Raw genomic sequence first — 27,173 nt, forward strand, 5'->3', positions numbered from 1 at the left:
CTTTCGTATATCTAATTACGAATTTTGTAATTCGTATGTGTAAAAGGTTAATTTTGAAAGCCCATGCCAACCCATTTTATTCAAACTGATTTCTCGCTTTGAATAAATTAACAGATTCAAAGGATGAGAAAATATAAAAATCCTGGAAGTAATAACAAATACTTCCACGAGAAGGCTATCCCACAGATAGCCTATGAATCGATCTTTCGTCCAAAAAGACAAAAATCACTGAACCTCCTCTCTAGGCTGCTATGTTTACTAGGAATTTGTTTCTGTGGGAACTCTGTCAGTAAAAGTAGCAATGTCTTGTGCTGGCAGTATACCCAGTTTCATCAAGAGAATCCTGGACAGTAAGAATAGGGTCAGCTCACTGAGGGACTTAAATCCCGAAGGAAGAACTTAAGATTTCATCCTGTAAAACCACGGCATCCACCTTCCCCTCAGACTGCAAACTTGCTCAGTGTAAGAACAACGTTCCATGGTACTTAAGGCCCTCATTATAAAAGTTCAATGAACATTTGTTGGATTAAAGAAGAAACAATAAATTACTAATGAATGTCAGGAGGTGTAATAAGACTTCAAGTAACTTGGCAAAAACTATGAGGGAAAGCTGGAGTTTGCTGTCAAAGTGGGAAAGAGTAGAGTATGGGAGAAAGCTTTCTAGTCAAGGTAGTATCTTGAGTTAACCTCCAAACAAAGAAGGTGGTTTGGGGATGTGGGTGAGTTTTAGAGTTACTTCTGCTATTAAACTATCTGAATTCTGGAAAAAAAATTAACTTTTCTAGTTAAAACTTTTCTAGTTTTGCTTCATGTATAAAATGATTAGAGACAACTTTTAAAAGATTTTCAACTCTAATATGATTAAAATAGCTGATGTTCATAAAGATGTGATTGAGTTTAATAAGTAGTCCACAGACTCCTTATTTAAGGAGGAAATTACAAAATAAATATATAATGTTTATATATATAAATATATAATGCTTATTTTTGAGAAAGAGACACAGAGTGTAAGTGGGGGAAGAGCAGAGAAAGAGGGAAACACAGAACCTGAAGCAGGTTCCAGGCTCTGAGCTGTCAGCACAGAGTCCAATGCGGGGCTCGAACCCACGAACCTTAAGATCAGGCCCTGAGCTGAAGTCAGATGCTTTACCAAGTGAGCCACTCAGGCACCCCTAAAGGAAATATTTTTAAGATTTTTTGTTTAAAAATTTTAACCTTTTATAACATCAGCCTTGACTGTTACCCCTTCTCCAAAAGTCATTCTTTTATCTATGTTGTGTTCCCACATCAAAGCCATGCCTGTGTTTTATGACATTCCCATAAACCCCTTCTAGAAACTACATAGAGAAAAGATGCTCAAAAAGTCCTGGGAGGACACAGAAGAAAGTCCATCCAAACACGTCCTCCCAATCTTCGCCTTCTTATTTCAGGAGCAACTTAAAATATTACTGCTCCGAATAGCTTTCCACGATGATGTCCAACTTAGGGACCTTCGTGGGTGCTTTGATACTGCTGTGCGCACCCCCAGCATGTCTCTGACCTGCTCTACTTACTCACCTGTCTCGCTATTGCAATGTAAACTCCTGAGAGAAGGGGCCCAGTGGTGCCCTGGCCTACTTTCCACTCTATTACTAGTTCCTAGCACAGTAACTGGCACCCAGTAAGCATCCCAAGTGCTTTTTGAATGAAGAAGAAGATGAATGGGAAAACAGAGGCTTGGATAAATGTGTGTGGGGGGAATGCAATTCATTTCGGGCAAATTCTCTTGCCAAGGAAGTAAAAAAATGGAGCGTGTAAGGGACCTCAGAGATCATCTGGTCCAACCCCCTCATTTTCCAGAAGCCAAGGAATCTTGGCAAACTGCCCCACGAAATAGAAAAGGAAACATGCAAAAGAGTATTAGGAAAAGCAAACATTCTCTCTAATAAATGAGGATACCAGCCTACACAATCTGCGAGTAGAACTTAAATCATTGAAAAAAAAATTAATGGTGCTAATTTTATTTCGCCTTTATTAGTGCCTTCAGTGAGTCCACCTATTCCCTAGCCGTGTCAAGCCTACATCATACAGGCTCAATTACTTAGTATGTAGATCAGGCAAGGTTCTCCCTTGTCTCCCTCCTGCATTTCTCCAGCCTTTCAACGCTCATTAGCACCTCCAACAGAAGGCTGAGGAAATGAAACTCCAATTTATCAATGTCAACTGTTGAACCAGCAAATTGCATCAATCCCGCCCCCACATGGAAGTGTTTGGACAATTCTGAATCAACAAGATGTTGGCAGCTGTGTTCCTATGGTTCAGTAATTGCATTGTTTCCTACTGTGCTCTACGGGTTGTGAAATGAATTTATTAAATAACCAACACAAAGGGAATGTGGTGTGGGCTAGTGGAAACAGCTCTGGGCTGGTGTTGGGATTCTGTCTTAATAGTCTCCCACTTTGACCACCAGCCTTGACAATAGTTTTTCTGGTCCTCAGGCTCCTAAAATCACTTAAGAAGGTAATTCTACCCTGGGTAGTAGAGAAATCTAGGGTACCTAAAATATCCTGTGCTTTTCACTCCACATACAGATTTAACATTGATCGTATTCTCTCTATATAGGAACCTAGTATGCTTACTTTCAGCCCACATTATGGCCTTTGTGTATAAGATCCATGACACTAAATGGTATACCATGCTTGATGAATCCGTTAAGCCCACTGGCCACTTCACACTGGAAGACAATGGTTAGGAAAGGAAATTGAGCCCAGGCACATGAAGCGTATAATGGTGGAATTTAAACACCCAATTCTATGGTCTTTGGCAAGTTTGCCAATTGGTATTTTGCCAGTTGTCTTAGGTTATTAAAACTTGTTGGTGGTTTGTAAATCTAGGCCGATGTTGGCTGTGTGACGGACTGAGAAAAGTTTTCAAATGAAGATGGAAAACTTATCTGGTATGTTATTCCAGCTACAAAGGAAGAAAAACAGATAAGCTTAATAAAATCAGCCCTTTTCAGTAATTCTTAAGCCAGCCTCTAAATCTTAGAAGGCAAGCAGGGTTTGAGAGTACAGAGAATGTCTGCAGAGGGTCACCCTGCCAAGAAGCAGGTGGAAAGTCTCCCTACCTCTCTGGTTTTTAGCTGGGCCCTAGATAGTGCAAAGTCTTTTGGGTTGTTGGAGTATTCTCCCTGGACAAAAAGGCTAAGGGGAGGACACGTTCTCTTCAACTGGGAGTTTGACCCTGACTCGGGGTCCAAATTTTGGCCTCAACAGTCTTCCTATTCTTTCTTAAAAAGCAAATAATAGGGGCGCCTGGGTGGCTCAGTCGGTTAAGCGTCCGACTTCAGCTCAGGTCATGATCTCACAGTCCGTGAGTTCGAGCCCCGCGTCGGGCTCTGGGCTGATGGCTTGGAGCCTGGAGCCTGCTTCCAATTCTGTGTCTCCCTCTCTCTCTGCCCCTCCCCCGTTCATGTTCTCTGTCTCAAAAATAAATAAAAACGGTAAAAAAAAATTTTTAATAATAAAAAGCAAATAATAATAATTATGCTTTCTCTCAAACTAAGAAGCAGAATTTCATTTCCTCCCAATCTCCCTACCCAATTATTTTATAAACAGGGCTCAATTAAGATCCACCATCATTTACTGAGATCTACACACAGCCCAGTGGTTCTGGCCAGGTGGTAGATCATTTGCAGGCAGATTATTTACCGTAGGCTGATCATCTCCACAAGGGGGATAAGGACTGTTAAGGTTTAGGATAATGTATGTAAAGCACATGGCCTAGTGATGAATGCACTAGACAAGTCTATCACAGCCAGACTAGATACTGTATTTACCATTCTCTGATTTAAACCTCATAAAACCCCTGTGAGGTAGGAATTATGGTCATTATCTTACAGACAGAGAAGTTAAGTGGCTACTCAAGGACATGAAGTTAGAAAGGAAAAGATTTAGGAACTAAAATCAGGTCTGGCTTTACTCCAAATCCCACCTGCTTTCTGCAACAAGATGTTGGTGTGAATCTCTAGGATATTTTGTTCTTCCTGGAGTGACTGGGCAGCAATGTCCTAAAAGGCATGATTCCAGATAAATTAACTTCCTGTTTTGTCTGTTCTCCCTCTTTCCCAAAAAAAAGTGGAATGGAATATGTATATAGAGGCTTATTCCTGGAGTTTTACACTCTCGGATGCTGGCTACATACAAATTTACTCTTTTTTTCTAATTACTCTGGCCAAACTGCAGGTCGACAGCCTGAAGAGCAGTGCAGTAGAGGTCAAGTTTTGAAAAGTCACCCATGATGCCACACTGAGAGCTGGGGATGAGCACTCCTGGCCTAGCTACAATGTGCTGTGGTCTGAGACAGGAGGCCAAAGTTCCAGCTCACTTCTGCCTCAGGACTGGGGGCCGAGAAACCTGTATTCTCAATTCATATCTGCTGGAGCAAGTCATTTCCTCATCTGGGACAAGTTTCCCCATCTGGAAAATGGTGGGTTTGGGCTGGCCGATATATTTCTTAAAGTCATGTTTCCTGAGGTATAACTTATAGACAATAAAATTCATCCCTCTGAAAGATACAGTTTGATGAGTTAGACAAAGGTCTACAGTTTTATAACTATAGCCACAATTAAGACACAGAAGATTTCCACCACCCCCCAAAATTTCCTCATGCCCCTTTGTAGTCAAGCCCATTCCTAAACCCCGGGCATTTGTCCCTATAGTTTTGTCATTTCCTGTCTGGCACATACATGACAAAGAATGTAGCCTTCCATGGCTGTCTTTCACTTAGCCTGACACTTTTAACATTCATCCATGTCGTTGAATTCATCAAATCAATAGCTTGCTCCTCTCATGGCATCCCTTTCATGGACAGGACATTTTGTTTATCCACTCAACAGCTGACACACATTTGGGTTGTTTCTAGTTTTTTGCTAACACGAATAAAACTTGCAAACATCTGTGTCCAGGCCTTTGTGTGGACATACTTTCCTTTTCTCTCACATAAATACTCAGGAGCGTGACAGCTGTGCTATTTGTTAAGTGTATGTGTTTATCTTTCTTATAAAGTGTCACACTGTTTTCCAAAGTGGCTGTACCATGTTTCATTCCCACCAGCCATGTGTGGACTGGCTGGTTTTTAACAGGTAGCTCCAGATAATGACTGAGATTTCTATCTATGTCCCATTAATGTGTGGACTCTTCTTCTCATGAAATGCATCTCAGTGCTCGCCCACAGTACCAAGGACAGATGCCAAGTATGTATGTGAACTCAGTGTTGAGAGCCCTTCCAGCTTCAGTAGTCTATCATTCTGTTGCCTTCCCTAGACATCTTATTCTGCAATGGTGGGCACCAAGTAGCAGCTTTAGGCTGAAACCAGGTTGAGACAGACTGCAAAACTACTACTGACTAGCTATAGACGCATATCTCACAGGCTTGTCTTCCTCTTCTGCAAACTGGGGGCAATGATTACCTTCCTCTCAGGTTGTTGGAAGCTTAATGGTGTACGTGCTTCGCACACAGTAAGTGCTGAGTAAACAGCAGTTTTCAGCTTCTACAGTTACAGACTGGCATGGCGGATAAGGAAGTGGTAGGTGATAAACTTGAACCCCTTCCCAAGGTCCCCGCAACCACTAGAATGTGAAAATGGAGGCCCCTGTGTTTCATCACAAGGCTCAAGGTCACTCTTACCTGTTAGGATGGTTTATTCACTCCTCTATTCATTTATAATATAGGCATGTATGTGTGATATTACATAGAGAGATGAACAAAAATGACACAGCCCCTCTCTTGCTGAGCTTACAGTCTAATATGCTCCTCTTAAATGATGTGTAGAAAGACACAAGGCAGAAAGTTTGCCATGGGCAAGAAGAAAGGCAGAGGGCCAGCATTCTAGATCACAGCAAAGTAGCTTAAAGTAGGAGCACTTAGGGGACTTCACCTCTGATTTTCATCTTGTTCAGGGAAATATATTGTGAGTCTAGAGTTTTCCTGAGTGCTAGCTGATGTGTGTGTATGTAAGAGGGAGAAGGGAGAGGGGAGAGGGGAGAGGCAAAAAAGGAGGATGAACAATCTACCAATGGGCATCTGAGCTCTGAATAATGCATTGACACGTTTCATTTTAAGCACTGTTTGTGTTCCATCCCACACCCCCCAACCCCCCTCGAGCTAATTACCTCGCCATTTTGAGCACCCAGCTGTTGCTGTCTGAAACCTGACCTTCACTGTGAAGAAGCTCACAGCTGCAGTGAGCTGCCTACCTAATAATTCAGGGGTTCTTATCGGCTTCATACCTCTCCTTCCCTCAACCAGCATGGTGAAACAGGCTGGTTTCCCTAGTTCCTTCTCCCCAAACCATCTGTCTCTCTGCCAAAATGAGAGGAGGAGGGCCAGAAGCAAGGGGATTATACAGGAGCCAGTCAGAATGCAGGATCTCAGGCTGCCTTAAGACCTACTGGATCAGGGTTTGTGTTTTAACAGGAGACCCAGAAAATTTGTAGGCACGTTAAAATTTCACAGGTGCCAGAATGGGGCATAAATCCCAAAGAGTTTTCATCCATTCAATTTGAGAACCTGACCTAAGAATACGAGAGGGCCAAGCTGATCAGGCAGGACAGAGTGATATTGGAAAACCAGTGTGGTGTGAAGGAAACAGCCAGCCCCCATGGAGCCTCCCTTCCTGATATTCGTGCCCTTGTGCACTCCCTTCGAACAGAGTCAGGTCTGTGTGGCAAACTGCATGTGTAAGAGTGACATTACGCAACTTTGGAAGTGAGGTCATAAAAGGCATTTAACATTTTCCTGCCTTGGTCCTTTGGATCACTTACTCTGGGGGAAGCTAGTCACCATGGTGTGGGCACCTGGAAGAACTTGTGGAGAGGCCCACGTGGAAATGAACTGAGGCTTCCCCCCCATGTCAGCACCAACTGGCCAACCAAGTGAGTGAGCCAGCCTGTAAGTGGAACCTCCGGCCCCAGTCAAGGTTGCAGATGACTGTACAACCAATGTCAAATCTGCACCTTCATGAGAGGCCCTAAGCCAGAAGACCCCAGCCAAGCCAATCCTACATGCCTGGCCCCAAGAAGCTGTGTGAGATCATCCATGTCCGATGCTGTTTTAAGCCACTAAGTTTGGGGATAATTGGTTACTCAGGCATACATAACTACAGCAAGGATAGAGAGTGGGGTCTGACACTGGGCTCCCCCAACTGGCAGTGGATTTCCTCGGTCACCTCACCCTCTCGGTGTCTCTGATGCCTCATCTGTAAAAGGAACAGCTACAGATGATCTGATCTCTGACACCTTTGAGTATAAAGTTGACACTACGATTTTATATATCACTAAGACAAAGCGTCACCAAATTCACACCTGCTCGATTCTAAAATGCAGACTAATTTTAGAGATGTAGAACTGTGGGGAAACATGCATCTTAAAAAGGACAAAATACAGTGTTATACTTGCTCTGCCCGCCACGTGGACACGTTAGAAGGATGGATGGTGTAACAGATGAGAAGGCGCCCGGAGGGAACTCTTGGACAGCATCCTGAAGCACCACGGCTTGAGAAAGGGAAATGACATTACGGTTCCAGACCAGCTAATTAAACTGGCTTCATCACCTCACTTGCCTCAGGCTCCTATCACAATTTATGCTCAAAATGACTGTTACAAAGCCCAACTGAGAGGAAAAAACCATCAAGGAAAACCATTTATGGCAGTGCTCCCTAAACTTGCTTGAGCATTAAGAAATCACCTCGTATATTTGTTAAATATACACCCAGGCCCCTTGCTACAGACTTTGATTCAGCAAATCTGGAGCAGGCATTGGATCTATATTTTAACAAGGGCCCCAGGCCGTTCTCAGGAACACACAGGTTTTAAAACACTGAAACACAGTAATACCCATCCACTTACTGGTATTTTTCCTTGCATTGAATCATAATAGAAAACTACAAACCTGGACTGCCTTAGCTATGTCCCCAAATAAAAAAAAACAAAAACAAAAACAAAAAAAAATGCCTTCAACCCAGTATAAGATTTTACTGAAGGTCAATGTAAAAAAGCTGTCTCATCAAGGAGAGTTTGCCATTGGCTGGGAAGCTTATGGAAGCTATGGAAAATACTATTCTTCAATGTTTACAGTACGAAAATCAGCATAATAAATATACTAAAGACTGTATCTCCTGACAGGCTGACCTGTTTCCTTTTTTATCAGTCAATGCAAGTTGCTAGGCAACCATTTTTCCCTTTTTTGCTTAGACTGCCAGGAATCTTTCACCTAAAATTCATGCCTCAAAACAATAACAATATTAACAATAGTTACATACCTTGATCAAAAAAATTAAACAAACAACAAAAAAAAAACAAAACAGAACTTCTTGTGACATTTGGCTTTGTCCTGTATTGTAATGGTCATCATGTTACACTCAGGTCTTTTTTTGAGAACTTCCAGTCCTTTTGGAAGGTAGGATTTTATTTTATTTTATTTTTAAAGTTTATTTCTTTAAGGGGGGTGGGCAGAGAGAGAGGGGGAAGATCCCAACCAGGTTATATGCTATCAGCACAGAGCCTAACACGGGGCTGGAACCCATGAACCGTGAGATCATAACCTGAGTCGAAATCAAGAGTCGGATGCTTAACCGAATGAGCCACTCAGGTGCCCCGGAAGGGAACAAATTTTAAAATCAATACTGTCAGTTTTGTTTTTTTTCTGTTTCTCACCACATTTAGACTAAGCAACCACAACTCAATATCCAGCAACACTTCAAGTTGCGAGGGTTTTCTCCTCTCATGCCAGTCTCTTGGCCAGCTTTTAAAACACCGCAGGAATGCTAACTGTATCCTGGCAAGGAGACTCTGTTCAAGCCAAATATTTAAGAGAATAAACAGAAAATAATTTTAGAGCATCTCTAAAAAAGTCTTCTTGTCTTTCTCTGGTGGATAACAGAATATTCTGACAATCTGACCCAACTAGGGAAGCATATAAAGCCATTAAGATCCTTCCCTACAAAAACGAAATGAAACAAAACCCCCCCAAAACCAAAATGAAAACAAAGAAAACCCTGCACTTTATCTTTAAACATCTTACTTGTGTGCCTTCAGTTTTGCAACAGAAATTCATCCTTGACCTGAACTTCCAAATATCCCACAAACAATAATTAAGTCGCTCGAACCCTGCTGTGTAAAGGGCATTTTCTGACAGATGGGAAACCAAGCCAGAGCACAGGAAAAATTTGCACTCTTCCCGAGCCTCATGCAGTAAGGAGATTAGAGGCAAGGATTTCCATAACCATTCCTGGAAACTGGGGTGCACATAGAATCTCAAAAGGGCATGCCTGCATCATCAGTACTTTAGAGTACTGTGACACATTATTGCCCCAGTGAAGATGTCCAGTCTCCAAGAATCGTTTCCTACCTTGCTGACTGCCCAGGCTGACTTCCCCATTTTCTGCTGAAAGGTCTTTTTCTCTGTGAAGTCCTCCAGACTGCCATCCTCCTCCCACCGGGGCTAATCCCACGGTCATCCGTCTTCCCGTGACACCCACAACACAACACCACAATCGGCTGTCTCCTCTGTTGGTCTCTGCTGCTGGATCCAGCTGCTTGAGGTCAATGATCCCAGTTAATTCACCTTTGAATCGCAGGGCCAATCAGATTACCCGGTACACAGTAGGTGCTTGGGCAATCTGTGTGAATGAAAGAATCTAGTTCAGGGACTCTGGGGTAACCTCAGATTCTCTCATTCATGCAAATAAGGGCATGAGGCCCAAAGAAGTGAGGTGATTTTTCCCAAAGTCACACCAGAAAAGGAAAGAGGACACACAAAAACCCAAAATCTTTCCTTGCCAACCTGTTGTTTTCCATTATGCCTCCTTCAGGTACATGCCCTTCCCTCTGTGTGACCCTGGTCTCCTGTCACCACAGCTCAGGCCTTCTGGCTCCGCCTCCCCCTCCCCCACCATTTCTCAGCCCAGAATGAGGTTCCCAGGGACGCCTTCCAGCCTGGGGCAGGCTCCTTGCTTATCTGCTCCTGAATCTCCCAGAATCACGTTCGTTTCTTTTGGAAAGTGTAGCCCAACTTGCAGTTTTCCTTTCAAACGTGAAATTATTTTATGAAGGCCTATCTTTCTCACTACAATAACAGGGCATGTCTTTGTTGTTGTTGTTCACTGCTCGGTCGCTAGTGGCTAGCACAGGATGCCTCACTAAAATATTTGTTGAATGAATAAATCATTTTGGAACTCTCTGAAAATAGGCAGTGGGTCTGTGGTGCAAATATTCTGTCTCATGAACAGCAGACATACAATAAAAGGGGCAGATCATTCTGGCACAATATTAAAAAATATCTCTATTTTTACACTCAGATAATTCACTTTATAAATAAGAAGTAGCCAGTCCTTAAACACAGATGTCCCTGTTTCAGATTCTGGGAAAAGCTGGCAGCCTTTCTCTCAGTAGGTTAACGAGGGTACATGCTAGATATTTTATCATGGGAGTAAGACAAATGGGGACCACCAATATGATGCTCACAGAATTTCTTTCCCAGGACAAATTGAGATGTCTGTTGAATTATGTAAACCATTGTTTTCTATCACAGGAAGAGATACCTGACAGGATTATTCTTATTTGATATACCCATGGTCTTCAAAAAATTTCTTTTTAAAAAAAATTTTTTTTAACGTATATTTTTGTGAGAGAGAGAAAAAGATGAGTGGGAAGGGGCAGAGAGAGAGGCAGACACAGAATCCGAAGCAGGCTCCAGGCTCTGAGCTGTCAGCACAGAGCCCAATGCAGGGCTCGAACTCACAAGCTGTGAGATTGAGATCTGAGCAGAAGTCAGACGCTCAACTGACTGAGCCACCCAGGCGCCCCTAAAAAATTTCTTAAAAGTATACAACCAATATTTGCAAATTTTATTCCACTTAACCCAGAGAAAGTGCCAGGTCACATCTCTGAATCTCAAACCACTTATGGACTCCAGAAAAGAAATGATAGCAATTGGATGTAATCTCTTAAAACATTTCAACAATCTGTTGGTTTCTAAAAGTTTTAGACACCAAAAATTGTTTCTAGTCCTAACTCTGGAATTAAACTAAAGAGTTAAATGGATCACTTCTATTATTGTTTCTGGCTATTTTTCACCTGTTTAACTATAAAGAAAAACTCTGCCAATTTATAGATATACTACCCTTGATCCTATAACTCATGGTGAGAAAACTGCCCTCCTTTGGGAGAGCAAGAAGAAAGTGTTGAAAAGCCCTCTCCCTCGACAAAAAGCTTTTGATTACAGAACGTCACTATTTTGGGAATGTTCTTAGCACATCCCGGTGAAGTACCATCATATCCTCTCCTCCTTGGAGCTTGGAAAAATGTCATACCACTCCTAAGTTGGGGTGTCTCAGAGGTGTTGGAGTGAGGCAACACTGAGGTCAGAAACTATGGTTATATACTCTGATTTGTCTTTGAGCAGATGTAATTGAGTTATAAATCGAGACCTAATTATAAACATAGTGCAACCCCTCTCTAGCCCTCCACTTCTTTTAATATTAAATAGGGGCATTATTTGAAGGTCTCCTTTATTGCTAGCATTCTGTGACTTTAACTTTGACTCTACTGAACTCCAGAGATAATCTCAGAACTTTTCTCTGGAAAAGTGGGGAAACGACCAGATGCCTCAAGGGGGCTGATTCTATCTGTTCTACCTCTGCTATAGATACCCAACACTGCCCCACATCTACCCCCAGCCAGTGCTTCACAATGGATCTCTAATAATTGTGAAGGTAATCTGGATGCTTGTTATGGGCTGAATTGTATTCCCCCCAATTCGCTGTTCTGAAGCTCTAACCCCCAGTATCTCCAAATGGGACTATATTTAAAGATGGGGCCTTTAAAGAAATGATTAAGTTAAAATGACACCATTAGGCTGGGTCCTAATCCAATTTGTCTTGTGTCCTTATAAGAAGAGGAAGTGGGTGGGGCACCTGGGTGGCTCAGTCACTTGGGTGTCCAACTCTTAGTTTCTGCTCAGGTCATGATCTCAAGGTTGGTGAGTTCAAGCCCTACCCATATCGGGCTCTGAACTAACAGTGCCTCCTGTGTGCCCTCTCTCTCAAAAATAAATAAATAAACAGTTAAAAAAAAAGAGAAGAAATTGGACAAAGAGACATGAGGAACTCATGTACAGAGAGGAAAGGCCATGTGAGGATACAGTGAGAAGAAAGGCATCTGCAAGACAGGGAGAGAGGTCTCAGGAGAAACTAAACCTGCTGACACCTTGATCTTGGATTCCCAGCTTCCAATACTGTGAGGAAATAAATCTGTTGTTGAAGCCACCCAGTCTGTGATATTTCATTAGAGCACCCCTAGTCAACTAATACAGTGCTGATTGATTCACTGCTTTAGATAACAACTTGGATCACAGATGTGTCTACATCTCTCCTTTGTCTAATGGGAAGACTTGAGTTCTAAAGCAGGAAAGTGACTTTTCCAAGGTCACATACTTGCGTGGTACCAGAAGAGACTTCAGATCAAAGCTCATGGGGGAAATAGGAACACTCAACACCCACCCCCAACCCCCAGACTTTTTCTCTTTAAAAAATGCAGATCACAGGGGTGTCTGGGTGGCTGAGCATTCAACTTTGGCTCAGGTCATGTCTCGTGGTTCACAAGTTCGGGCCCGGTATCGGGGCTCTGTGCTGACAGCTCAGAGCCTGGAGCCTGCTTCAGATTCTATGTCTCCCTCTCTCTCTGCCTCTCCCCCACTTGGACACTGTCTCCCTCTCTCTCAAAAATAAAATAAAACATTAAAAAATTTTTAAAAAATGCAGATCAGGGGCGCCTGGATGGCTCAGTTGGTTGAACGTCCGACTTCAGCTAAGGTCATGATCTTGCCATTCCCGAGTTTGAGCCCTGCATTGGGCTCTGTGCAGACAGCTCAGAGCCTACAGCCTGTTTAATTCTATGTCTTCCTCTCTCTCTCTCTCTCTCTCTGCCCCTCCTCGACTCACACTCTCTCTCAAAAACAAATAAAAAAACAAACAAAACAAAAAAAAATGCAGATCATACAACAAACATTGACACTTGGCAGAGACATCCAGATGGTATACATCACAGAAGTTATACCCAGTATTTAGTCACGATGTCTGAAGAACTAATTTTATTTGTTTCTTTTGTTTGTTCTTTTTTTGAGGATCAGAGTCCTATTTAGGAGCTTACTAAAAATTTACCTTTCCATATGCTAGATGTTGTCTGTGTGATTTACCTCCTCGGTCATCGTACACAGATCACCAAGAAACTGTAAGAATATACAGGTGCAGACTCAAGGTCCAGCTCTATCACCACCATTGTGGAAAAGCACTGTACATCACAGAACAGAGCCCCAGTCTCCTCTGTGGCACCTGGACAGTGCCCAGGGACAGTGACCTCCCAGGAGTGTCCACGTTGGATAAAGAAGTGATTTTATGTTAGGATTAGAATATTTCACCGAAGAACTAAGAACACGTCTTTAAAATACGCTCTGCTTGTGCCAGAACTCTGCCAGCATCTACTGAGCGGAGTGTGGGACTAGGACTTCTTCCTTCATTTTAGAAGGCCAACAAGTGTCCCCCAGAGTGCTCTCCATAGCTATCAATTCTCCTCTGTGCTCCTTCCTTTCCCAAAAGAGCCTCCTGAGATCTGTATACATGGGGAGACACTTAAACAGAAACATGCCTAATTTTGAGACTAATACCAGGCAGTAGACTCAACATTTGCATTGGAACCTCTCTTCTCTGTTCTTGGTCCCACGCGATGCCTGAACAGACAGTCTCGAGCCCTGGTCTGACGTGGGCTCCATGCCAAGCACACAATGGAGCTTGTAGGGGGCATCGAGCTGCAGATCTGACAACAGTTTTTCATTCCAAGGCATGCTCCCCTATCACGGAAGACGTTAAGATGAGGCCCTACAAGAGAACTAAACCAAATTAAATCTTCATGATCAGAACTGAAATAAGGGGAAAGTGTTCTAGTTCACTGGTTCCCAAACAGTACTCCTTGGACAAGCTCAGGCTGTCTACATCTGAATCCTCTCAAAGGGGTTTTTGGAAATGCAAATTCCAAAACCCTGTCCTTAGAATGTTCCATTTCATGGGCCCGTGTGGGGCCTTCGATCGTGGGTTTTTAAATGATCCCCCAGTGATTATATCATTTGGAAAACACTCAAAACTGCTGTAGATTTTCTCAGAGTTGAAAGAAAACAACAGAGAAATAGCTGGTGTCTATAAATCACAGTTTGTATCATTGAGTCAGTAACATCAACGACGTGAAGCATAGGCCCGGAGCTCTTTGGGGTTCGTATCCTTTCATTTCTATATTACTTTGTGTGTTATTACATAACACAACACCCAGAACTTAAAACAAGCATTCCTTATCTTTCAGTTTCTGTAAAGTGGGGGTTTAGGCATGGTGGGGCTGGGTATTTCTAATGCAGGGTCTTTGGTGAGGCAGCTGTTAAGTAATTAACTGAAGGCTTGACTGGGGTTAAATAATCCATTTCCAAATTCTTGACCAGAGGCCTCAGTTTCTCACCACATGGGCATCTCCATAGGACATCCTAAGTGTCCTCATAACAGGGCAGCTAACTTTCCTTGGTGTGAGTGATCCAGTAGAGAGAGCAAGGAGGAAGCCATGGTGCCTTTTATATCTAGTCTCTAAAGACACACATTGTCATACTTTTTTCTTTACTTTTTTCTACTTGTTAGAAATGGGTCACTAAGGCCAACCCACATCCAAGGAGAATAGGCTCCATCTTCTGAAGGGAATGTCAAAGATTCTGTGGGCATATTTTCAACTACCATGATTTCCAGTGTCTGTCAATGTCTGTCATATTCTGAGAATGGAATGGAAACTAGAAACACAAAAGCATCTACGGTCTTGACCTCATGAAATATGGGAGCAGGAATGAAAGAAAGAAGCAATAATAGAACCAAAAATATACGATTCCCCTTTTATGAAGTCAAGCTAGTGAATGCGCAGTTAAGTTAGGGACAGAGGCAGGGAAGTGTACTAAATTAGAAGTCAAAAAGGCTTGGGTTCTTGGGCGATAAAAAAAGCATTGGGTTTGAAATTCTGCTTTCCCAGTTTGAGCTAGTTACACCATTTAGTCACTGAGCTACTACTACCCTCTCTCTTTACAAAATGAACAGGACTTACTTCTTCATGGTGGTAAATGAGCGGACTTGGGGGCAGGGATGCTGTGAAGTCAAAGACAGAACCCATGCAGTACTGGGCAAATAGCTAATGGCTTTACATACTAATAACTATGATTGTCACCATGTTTGTTGTAAGTGAGGGTATATGTATCAGAGGGTAATGAGGTCAGCATGCCAGGTCGCTTAATTCCTTTTGCATATATCCTCTCTGGATTTGTGTACTTTCCCTCCAGGGGCAAAGCAACCCTTGGGTGCTAAGGAAATCCTATCAAAAGGGACACTCCTCTTCCTGCTCCAAACTGTGTTTTCTTTCTGATGTCTGGTCTTACCCGCGGCATTCCTAGGAATTATGTCTGGGTAGGCCCTGTAAAATGTACCTAAACTGACCAAAGCCACCTGACCAGGTAACTTCTCTCAAGGACTAATAATTGCTCCCCTGAAGTTTTAAATGCCCATTTATATTGGCAGGGGTGAGAGGAAGGAACTGCAAATAAATATGGACGTTTCTGGAAATATTTTGTGCTTGCAGGTATGTCTCCACATGAATATTTAAGTATTATTTGCATATAGATATAAGCGGACATGGAAACAAAATAGTGAGAGAGAATACTACCATCATCAGAATGGGAACTTCCTCAGAGATCCAGAGAAAAGAATTTGACTCAGAGTACAGCTGCTCAACATAATGTCAATCTGGGGCACCTCGGTGGCTCAGTTGGTTGAGCGTCCAACTTTGGCTCAGGTCATGATCTCATGGTTCACGAGTTCAAGCCCCACATCAGGCTCTCCTGTCAGCACGAACCTGCTTCAGATCCTTTGTCACACCCCCCTCTCTCTGCACCACCCCACTCGTGCTCTGTCTCTCAAAAATAAATAAACATTTGGGGCACCTGGGTGGCTCAGTCAGTTAAGTGGCAGACTTCAGCTCAAGTCATGATCTCACGGTTCACGAGTTCAAGCCCTGAGTCAGGCCTTGTGCTGACAGCTCAGAGCCTGGAGCCTGCTTCGGATTCTGTGCCTCCCTCTCTCTCTCTGTCCCTCCCCCGCTCAAGCTCTGTCTCTCTCTGTCTCAAAAATAAACAAACATTAAAAAAAATTAAAAATAAATGAATAAAAATTTAAAAAAAGAGAGAATGTCAATCTATGCAGAAAACAACTTATAACCACCTCAGAGTATGAAAGTGTCTAAGAAATCTCATTCCCAATTCTTTTTCAAATCCCTTTCTCATCCTCTCCTTCTCCCCAGTGTTTTTGGACTCTTTGAAGAGATCCAAGAAATTCCGCAATTTCGGGAAAATGCACTGTGGCGAGACATGTAATATTAAACCACCCTATGACCGTGACGGGGAAAAAAAAATAAACAATGAAAAAATACCCATGTAGAGATAAAAAAAAGAGCTTGAAAAACCAGTACTCAAAACTTTTCCAGGCCTAAGGGGTGGAGGACATACCTAAATCAAGAAAAAAAAAAAAAAAATGTATCTTCAGCCAGTAAGTCAAAAACCCAAAGGACCATTACTAGAATAAGTCTAAATGCCCCCTGCAGACATAAAAGATGATCATGAGAGGGAACACAAAGCTCGAGGTGTTCAAGTTTTAGAAAGCCACCTGTCGTGTTCCCCTTTTTGCAGAGAATAAAGGAAGAATGACTGAAATTAGAAACACTTGTACTCATTCCACATTTTGAAAGCCAACTATGGGGGCCAGAGTTTTGTTCAAAATGAAAAAGAAAATCAAAGCTCCTTTAATTCCACCACCATAACTCTGTGTTCGAAGGTACAGCAAGGACTTTCCTTTTCCTTTTTTTCCCTTTTTTTCTTTTCTTTCCTTCCCTTTCCTCCACCCCACCACCACACCAGGCTCCCTGTGGACGGAGTCATGGTATGTAGGACGATTTATCAGGAGATATTCCAATTTAAATTATGACTTAATCCTACAAAACCCAGAAGACCAAGAGTCTGTTCTCATTTTGTCTGAAACACATGAGCAAGGTTTTGTGATAGGCAGTGTCTTGTGTGTCTTGCGGTAGAAGGTAACAGGCGAGACTTCCTGGGATGACCACACAAGAAAAACCTGCTGAAATGTGACACTTGTACAGGCCTCTGAAGCTCCCTTGTTCAGTAGAACAGGCAGATAAATCAGGGGCTTCACTTAAACAATTGCTGAACAGATGAAAGCCCAGAAGATGAACTTTCAATTGGTTGGGACAATCTCTTAGAAACTTTTCCCATCTTGGAATTGCTTTATACAAATACTTCCCTATACCGCTGGCTGCCCCCAAGTTGTTCCTCTAAATTATCACCAAAGCTGATAGACAGGATGCGGGTTGTAGCAAATATTTTACAGAAGTCATAATCAGCAAATCCTGTGTAAAATGAAAAACAAAACAAAACAAAAAACACCTAAGTTTTAGATCAGAAAAGACCTGGGAATGAATTCACAAATTCTGTCATATAGTAGCTGATTGACTTACATAACTAATACCTCTGGACCTTAGTTTCCTGCATCTGTTTTAATTAATTAGTTTTTAAAAAGCCCAACAGATTATTGTGAAGACGAACTAAGCAGCTCTGTGAAAAGCACTTTGAATGAAGTATGGGAGCAACAGCAGTGAATGAGACCAGTCTCTGATCTCTAATCATCCCTGGGACTAGCTGGAAAAACAACATATACATGCAAAAAGACAGGGCAGGGGCGGTAACCAAAACCCAATGTGGTCCCCAATGACCTCACTTTCTGTTAGTCACATCTTCGAGCGGTCTTCTTCCACAATGTACCACGGTTGGTCAATGGGCCCAACAGAAGTGATGGGTTTTACTTCCAGGATTAGGTTACAAAAGGCACTGCAGCTGCCATCTTTGTCTTTCTGATCACTCACTTTGGATAAGCCAGCTGCTATGTCATTGAGCAGTCCTATGGAGAGGACTGAGTAGAGAAGGTCTGGGGTCTGTTGCCAAGAGCCCCATGAGTGAGCCTAGAAGTGGATCCTCCACCCCAGTCAGATGGCTGCAGTTCTGACTGACAGCCAGACTACAACCTCAGGAAAAATCCTGAACCACAACCATCCACCTAAGTCACTTACGGATTCTTGACCTTCAGAAACTGTGGGAGACAATATATGTTTGTTGTTTTACATTGTACAGTAATCTGTTACACAGCACTAAATAACCAATACATTCGGCCACACTAAGAGCTGCAAGGTTTGGTAGAAGAAATCCCTGAAACCTGGGAGTTCTTAGTCACACAAGTAGGTTTTGAAGGGAGGATGAGTTTGTGAAGGGTGGGGGACTCCATACTGCAGACATGAATAATGCAGACACAGGGGCAGGGAAGTGTCAGCCAAGGGTTTTCTTCTGACTCGGGCAATGGAGTAAGGGTCCTTGAGCAAGGGGGTGACTAGGCAGTAACCAGGATTGGGAGATTTGACTGGTGGGCACGGACAACATAAACCCAGAAATTCACACAGGAGCCTTTTGTAATGATCCAGAGGAGGAAATAAAAAGCAGAACCAGAGAGCAGCTGAGGTAGGAATGGAGAACAAGAGGGATGTCGTGAACACGGTTCAGCATGTCAACCCTGGCCTCTCACAGCCGCCTGCCAGAGACCAAGGTTTCTGAATACTCACTCGTCCATTTAATCTGTGTGCATATTTAGTCACGTGCCTGAGGACAAAGCTACCACGGGACACATACTTCAGTCAAGGCGCCACCATTCATGTATATAACATGCTGTTCTGGTATACAATACATTGCCTACGAAATTAATGCCATAAATATTGTAGACATTATAGACACAGAATTAGAGTAAATGGGTAAGATCTGTTTTCCCTTAAATCACCTCAACCTCAAGAACTGACTCCAAATGACACTGTTATCTTTAATAAAGTCAAATACTAATAAAAGAGGACCCACTGTTGGAGTGATCCACAGGCCTTTCAAAAACAATCCTTCACAACAGTGGCAGGTCTGAGGAGGAAAGCACGGAGAAATGATATTGGTTTTATCAATCTTGTCCGGTCATCCTATGTAACAGGAGAAAAATCATCAAAATGCCAAAGGAGATTCAAAGCACATTTAGATTGTGGGATATCTGGGATCTCAGGGAAGTGGATGCCATCCAATTACTCAGAGGTTTTCGAAGCTGCCGCCCACGTTGGGTGCATTTAGGGCCATTCTAGTGAAATGGACAAAAGGGCCCTACTCTATGGCAGACGGTCCTCAATTAACAGTCTTAAGGGACTGGAGGAAAGGAAGCCACATGCCACTGGGGTGAAAAAAGCACACCCAGATGCACAAGGCTAGTGCCCACCTGGTTTGGTGCAAGTCCGACAGAGGATCAGTGGGCTCACACTCATTTCATTGCTAGGGAAACTGAGGCTGCTCTGGCCCAGGTCACACAGACTGGAGAGTAGATCAGGACTAGCATCCTGGTTTCTTGAACTCCAAGCCCAGCAGTCTTTCTGTTTCACGTGATCCCACAGTGGGAAGGAGGAAGATAAAGAAACAGTCTTCCAAAGAGTCTCCGATGAATGAACTGTGCTCAGAGATTTACTGATCCCATGCAGAAACAAAACCTGAGCCCTTTAACTCAGCAAATGTCAAGCATCTTCTACACACCCAGCAGTCTGCACAGTCCTGTGAGATAAGGATTGGTATGTGAGCTGAGGGAAGCAAGGATTGGGGCAGTCTAGCAGAGACAGAAAGTGGTCACAGCCGACTAACCAAAGGCTGACTGTTGGGGGGAAGGGGGAGCAGACCTAATGGAACAGGTGACATTCAAAGGCCAATTAGTGTCCTGATAGGGAGGCAGTGGCAAAGGCCATTCACAGAGCCTGGAAGACTGGCTCTGTGGTGGCCTGAGAGGGAGATTCCCGGGAGACCAGGTGCAAAGGGAGGCTCAAGCCAAGTTGAAGATGTTTGGGATTCCAAAAGAAATTTGAACCTTACCTTACAGACAGTGGGGAAACATGTATGCTTTTACTAAGGGAGTAACATGATTCAACCCTGGCCAAAAAAGTGGCTCAACCAGCCACTTCTGGAGCTTGCCAGAGGCTTGCCCGCCACTAAGTCAGCCCTTTTGGTGGAACTACAAAAGACAAACACCGAAAGCAAGCTCCTTCCTGTCTGAAAGCAAGCTCTTTCCTGTCTCCGGTATGTTGTAGCAGAACGCTGATCAGGCTTCCCATGAGGCAAGGTGCTAAGAACCCAGCCTCAGTAGCCCGTGCTTCTCCTCCACCTGCTATGATGACCCAGGACTGTCACCACAGCCCAGGGGCCAGCTCTGCAACCGCATACCGTGCTGGCACTACAGAGATGCACCCTTCTCGGTTCAAAAGCAATCGAGGTAGGGACATTTGCTCATGAAAACTGGACTAGTTAAATTCACAGAAATATAAACATATCTCTGTTTGGGTGACACTAAAATCTGTCAGAGGAAGTATGTACATCATGCACATATAAACCAGAGCTGGTGAGGGAAGAAAGTGCTCTGGACATTGAAACAGAACACCATGGGGCGCCTGGGTGGCTCAGTTGGTTAAGCGTCTGACTTCGGCTCAGGTCATGATCTCGCGGTTCGTGAGTTCAAGCCCCGCGTCGGGCTCTGTGCTGACAGCTCAGAGCCTGGACCCTGTTTCAGATTCTGTGTCTCCCTCTCTCTCTCTGACCCTCCCCCATTCATGCTCTGTCTCTCTCTGTCTCAAAAATAAAAATAAACGTTAAAAAAAAAAAAAGAAAGAGAACACCTGTATTCCCATCCCGGCTCTGCCACTTAGCAGCTATTTTGCTTTCCTGAGGCTTGGTTCCCCCATCAGTAAAAGAGAAGTAAATACCACCCTCCTTGTCCACTGGTCAAGAAGACTATGGGAGAGAGGTGCCTACACAGTCCCCAGCCCAGGCTTGCCGGCAGCCACGGATGGCACCTTTCCAAGCATATCCTGGAACTTGCCTGCCATGTGTAGACTGAGTCCAAACCACCGGACTTGGGCCAGAGCACCTTGCTCTCCTGACTCCTTACAAACTGTGATCACTTCATCTACTGATTATGAAACATGCTCTTCTGGACCAGAGCTGGATATCCACTCAATCCTGTTCCTTCTATGTCTGCCTCCCTTGGCCAGGACCCTACACCAAAACCACCTGAATGGCTTCCTCCCCCCACCCAGCCAGGCCTTCTCGCTTACCTCATTCCTGCCTCTGTGGTAATCCAGCCTGGATACACAATGCCCATGAATGTTCAAGTTTATTTTTATTTTACTTTCAGCCTTTTAGGAGGGAATGAGTTTAGACAGTTCGTCTCCCTGCAGCACTCCATACCTTCCCCTCTCCTTCCTTTTCACAAACTGACGGATGGGTAAATTAGCAGATGATGCCACATAGCTATCGTGATGCCAAAGCTCTAGATGCAATCCCCAAACACAGGTGAGGGAGGTAAACAACATGGCACCACCCACCTCTGTTTACAAGCAGATCTCTGCCTTCCCCCCACCCCCATCATTTCTCCCCTCTGGCAAATGGAGCCAACAAAACCCACTGAGCGAGATCAGGTGGAGTCCGAGGACACCCCTACACTGTGCTCCCAATTTCCAACAGGTTGGGAACTCCAGAGGGAGATGAGATGCGTCAAAACCCTTCCCCCCAACAGGACCCCTTCCCCACATTAACTCCCATGGCCAATCCCAGCCTGTTCCTTCACAAGGACACCATTCTTACCCACCACATTTTGCCTGAAAAAGAGAAAGCTGAATAAGCAAAGAGCCTCTCTTTGATCTGTAGGAGAAAGTCCACTTCTAAGCCTCCCCTCTATCAACCAGGCAGCTGGCAGCCTCTCTCCTTATTTCCTCCAAAGGAATGCCAACAAGACGAAAGCTCTGGCCAGTCAGTTCCCACTTGGAACTTTTACAATTGGTGATTAACAGCCTCTTAAATAAGAATGATCCTCTACTCACTATAGACTTGGCTGCTAAGTAAATCTGATTCAAAATTAAAAGAAACACATGTATTCATTGTCTCATTTTCTTGGGAAGCTCGAAGTTGCAGACTAAGTGATGAAGAAGCATAAAGAATTGTGGCAGAAGGATCATAGGGTGACCAGCACACATTCTTCAAATGACATAATTTACTGAGTAAGGTTTTCTCCTTTTGTATTTAAGAGCCAAGGAAAAAGAAACTGCAACCACTTTCATCAGTTACGAGTCACAGGAAGAACAATGCACCATCCCTAACTCAGGCAAATGGTCTTGGCATCCAAAAAGACTCTCTTGTCCCAGTACGGAGTCACTGGTGATCTTTGTGGTAGAGCCCATCTTGCATCAATAATCACGACTGCCATTTGCAGCACATTTCCTCTCCATCCCCTGCCTTGGTGGGCATCCACATCTATGCTCCAGTCATAATAAATTTCTACCACAGGACAGGAGGGTGGCAAAGGTGAGGAAATTCTAGGCCTCCTTAGTCCATAATTCATATCTCAGCTGTTAGTGTTTCTTCACCCTGCCAGGTTGATAATCTCTGCCATCCACTCCCCCCACCATCCCCGCCCCCCAAGCACTGTGAAGGCCTCACTGGAAGGACGTGTCAAATTTCACTCTGGTCACTCCCTTTGCCCTCCACCAGAGGCTTCAAACAAGTAGTACACAAGAGTCCACATCCGCATTATAGTCTAAAATAATGCCTTTAGCCAAATCATTATAAAGATCTCATTGAATACCCAACCTTCTCAACTGTCTGAATTATACCGTAATCATAGCCATCACCTAATTCTATCAGTTATGTTATAAAACTTATAGCATATCTTAGTACTTCATAAGTCTTTCTCCCATGCACATTTGATATGCATATAACCACTGTAATAGAAGCAATAGTAAAGACATTAAAAAACAGTATTTATTAAGTACTTACTAGATGCCAGGCTTAGAGCACTTCATACATATTATTTCAGTAGATTTTCCTAATAATCCTATGGCATAGGCTGTTTTGGCATTTTATTATTTTTTCAATGTTTATTTATTTTTGAGAGGGACAGAGTGAGAATGAATGGGGGAGGGACAGAGAGAGAGGGAGACAGAGAATCCGAAGCAGGCTCCAGGCTCTGAGCTGTCAGCAAATGATACAAACCGCGAGATCATGACCTGAGCTGAAGTCAGACACTCAACCGACTGAGCCACTCGGACACCCTGGTTTTGTTTTATTTTTATATCTAATTACCTGGTACGCTTCTCCTTCTTTCTCACCCTCCCCCTGCCACCCCCACCCCCGCCACACCACAACCACATGCTCGGGTCAATGTGCTCACGTGCATAGAGACAAATCCACACCACTGATCCCCCTCCTCATCCACCCATAGTATTACCCCTGATAGAACTCAGAGATTTGGAACCCCAGACAAATCTCTTTTGATTGGAAACACACCAAAAATACCCTGAACAAAGAGGTCATGCAGTTTCATTTAAAACCGGAGAAATAGCCATCATTTGACCAAGCTGCATTCAGGACACTGCTGGAAAGGGATCCCTAAGATAAGAAAGCCAGGGACCATCTATCACTTCTGCTCCACATATCATAACCTTTAAGTCTGTGGTCTTCTTGGGACTTAACCATGTTTACTTTTCTATCATACCTGCAGCAAGATGTAAGAGTGTGGCACAAGCCCAGACAGGTGTATGCATGGGCACCTTGACTCCTGGAAACATTTTTATTAAATGCCAATGGATTTTTCTCAATGTAAATTTATTTCAGATCCCCCAGATGATCTGGTTTCCGGGTTCCCTGAACCCTTTTATTTGGAGGTAGCAATTACAGCCCAGTTGGAGAAGACTAACCACCACATGGAGACAGACACTCTGGAAATACCCTGAAAGGAGCCACTCCTGAGTCTTTATGGTCTCAGAGTCACAGAGCTGGAAGATAATCACATAGTTATTTGTCAAAACAAGATCCAGCTGATCGAGTCTCTGAGTACCAACACTACTTTTCCTGATGAAGTGTTGAAAATAAAGTCATAATCAGGTAAGGTCATAGGTTCTCCATTTAATCACTGAGAGATTAAGAAACATATGATCCGTCAGGAAAAAATCTTTTGGGATCTGCTTAACAAACACGACCTTGCTCCTTCCCTGGAGATAACCAGACAGTAAAAAGAACATGGGCTTTTGAGTAGATTAGAACTAGGTCCAATTCTTGGCTCTGTCACTAACTCTCGGTTAGGGATCTTGGGACTGGTGTCACTCAAAGGCTAACTTTCCTCACTATAAAAATAGGAATGAGATCAACTTGCCTAAAGAGTTGGATTCAACAAGAAAGTATGGGATAGGACAGTTCTTGATTCACAGCAGCTACTTTACCTTCCTTCATTTTTAGGTTACAACAGTGGAACACCCTTCTTCACAAAGCCCCAAAGCCAACATTCTTGTAGGAAAAACAACTCCCAGCTCAAAACAGCACATCAGGTGCCTATCACAGTTTGCTTTACAAACTCAATAACCTTAGCTGACAATTTCCTTTAACTACAATATCCTAAAGCTGTGTGCAGAGCACCTTCCCCAGAGAACCAGAGATGGAAATGATAATTTGGATGCTATCTGAAAAGTATTAACGGTTGGATTCACTTTACATTGGGATGAATTATTCTAGCCAATAAAGGCAGGTAAAATTGACACAAATGAAAGCCCCATCCACAAAATTCAAATAGGAACTCAGTCTGGGCTTAGCTTCAAAGCCCTGAGCACTCTCAAAAATAAAATATGACCAGCCAAAGTAGATTTACGTCTCCAGCTGTAACACGGACATCAGCGGCAGCTTGTTTACATTTATCGGCCAAGAAATGCTCTTCCATCTGGTCGCATACCCAGCATTACACACATATTTCAAAGCTATTCAAATATTTCCTGTGTGAAAACAGAGAGGTTATTTCATGGAGACGAATTTGGAAGAAGCCGAGTGCCAAATATGCCGTAAAGATCCTGCTTAACCCACAGAAACTGACATTTTCCTTTCAGTCTGCCAGTTACATGCCTACTCTGCTTTTTAATTCATTCGCCCGCCTCTACAAACATTTGCATTGACATTTTGCCAAGGAACTAGCCCACACATCAGTAGTGGGTAGGGGAGAAGGGAGTACAACACACGTAGCGTGAACTTCAAACACCGGAGGCATCTTTGAAGACTTCTGGCCCAGAGAAGGCCCCACATCAAGCCAGAGAAAATAAGTGGCATATGTACTTTTATACAACACTATTGTATACTTATGCTGTAAGAGGGGGTCCATTCACAGACTACTGACTGACCTACTTCCTCCTCCAAATGGAATAAGTTGGGATTGCATTAGAGACCCAGTCTTTTGCAGACTATAAGTACCCCCTTTGAATTCATACTTCTAACCTGAAGAAAACCTTCTGAAATGGAATAAATCAACTTACAGAAGGTTAATAACACATTAGCATCCAGATGCTATGTGCTATATACATACATCTGTGTTTCTTATAGTCTATGCTGAAAGTAGGTAAATGATTCAGTACTGATTACTAAGTCTTCCTATAGCAAACAAAATCCAAAGCCTGGTCATGTATAGTCAGCAGCAAAAAAACACATCCACCAGGACCACGGCATGGCAAAGCTTCGGCTGTAGAAGGTATTCCCTTCCCCATGAGGCTCTGACTGACCACAGACAAGTAAAGAAATGTATTTGGAGGGTCCCTGAGGGTCTAAGAGAAGACTCCAGAACTCCCCATGTTCCGGATCTACCACATGCATGCTTTTTAATTTTTTGAGTCATCTGTCTACTCAAAGCAGTGCACTTAGCATACTACAGGTTCAGTATCATGGTAAGAGTCTCAATGCTGCAGCCAGAGGGAAGATTTTAAAGCTTATGTCCCAATGTGTCACTCCTCTGTTCAGTCCTAAAAGGCTGTCGTTCCATTCAGAGGAAAAGCCGGGGTTGTCCCAATGGTGGAGGGGTGAGAAGTCTCTCTCCCATCCCACTATTTCCCATCCATGCTCACACTTGCTACACTCACCTCCCCGCTATTCCATGAGCATATTCAAATTCTGCCCTGGGAGGAAGACCCTTCCCCTGATGTTCCTGTAGCTCATCTTTAACCACCTACAAATTTTTGCTTCAACATCTCCTTATTCTACTTAACATTCCAACCTCCTTCCATTCCCTTGACTCTGCTCTGCTTTTCCTTTTAATGACGCTCACTGTACTAAATAAAAACAAAATGATAATGTTATTATCATGCCAATCATATATTGTCTGCTTCCCCCCAATGGAATATCTAAATTCCAAGAGAGCAGGAGTCCTTATCCATTTTGTTCGATGGTGTGTGTCTCAGGTGCCTAGAATACTTCTGGGCACACGACAGGGCCTCAAATATTTATTGAATGAGTAACTGAACTGCCAGAGACAGACGTATTCTATCACAGAACAACTCCCAGGTGCTCTACTAAAGCAAAGACTAGGCCTAGAGAATACCACGTCCCAGGACATTCACTCTGTGATGCCATCAGAAAGGACCTGGATGGCATCCCCCCAGCCAGTTGCTGGACAGCTCAAGCAGAGTAACTGAAACATGGATAGACTTGGGCAAGACCTACACCGCCCAAAACGCAAGTATGGCATCACTCACTGCATGTTTCCATGCCCACCAAGGCACCTCACTGCATGGACTCTTCAAGTTGAGGTTTCAGGCTCTCAAATCTGGCACCCACCCATGGTATCTCTCACTCATTCCATCACTTATCACACATGTGAGAAGCTGGATATGGCCCTTTGCCCTGCATGTACTCCTCTCTACATTCCAGCAAAAAAAAAAAAAAAGAAAGAAAAAAAAGCTGCTTGCTCTCAAGTTCCTGCCTGCCCAGCCCCACCCAGGTGCACATACAGTCTGTAAACTTCTGGCATCAGGCTCAGCCCCATCCACTGCCTAAGTCAGCCCAGACCAAACCTGGCAGTGAATGGGAGCCCCACCCCCACCTCCATGTGGCCTGATCACTTGTGCTGGCCTGAATCCACTGAG

The 27,173-nt window shown here is 43.6% G+C and overlaps 1 protein-coding gene and 1 non-coding gene across 2 annotated transcripts in view; both read right to left on the reverse strand.

Moving 5' to 3' along the window:
- MB21D2 (Mab-21 domain containing 2) overlaps positions 1 to 27,173 on the reverse strand; it is a 112,608-nt gene that overhangs the window by 27,678 nt on the left and 57,757 nt on the right. The gene's annotated exons all lie outside the window — the stretch shown is intronic.
- LOC124527409 (small nucleolar RNA SNORA73 family) lies at positions 13,212 to 13,416 on the reverse strand. Its single transcript, XR_006965860.1, has one exon. It is a non-coding gene; the product is annotated as a small nucleolar RNA SNORA73 family (small nucleolar RNA).

This window comes from Lynx rufus, unplaced genomic scaffold, assembly GCF_022079265.1.
Source record: "Lynx rufus isolate CCGP_SWC_20201006 ecotype Redwood Valley unplaced genomic scaffold, mLynRuf1.p SCAF_5, whole genome shotgun sequence".
Taxonomy (NCBI): Eukaryota; Metazoa; Chordata; class Mammalia; order Carnivora; family Felidae; genus Lynx; species Lynx rufus.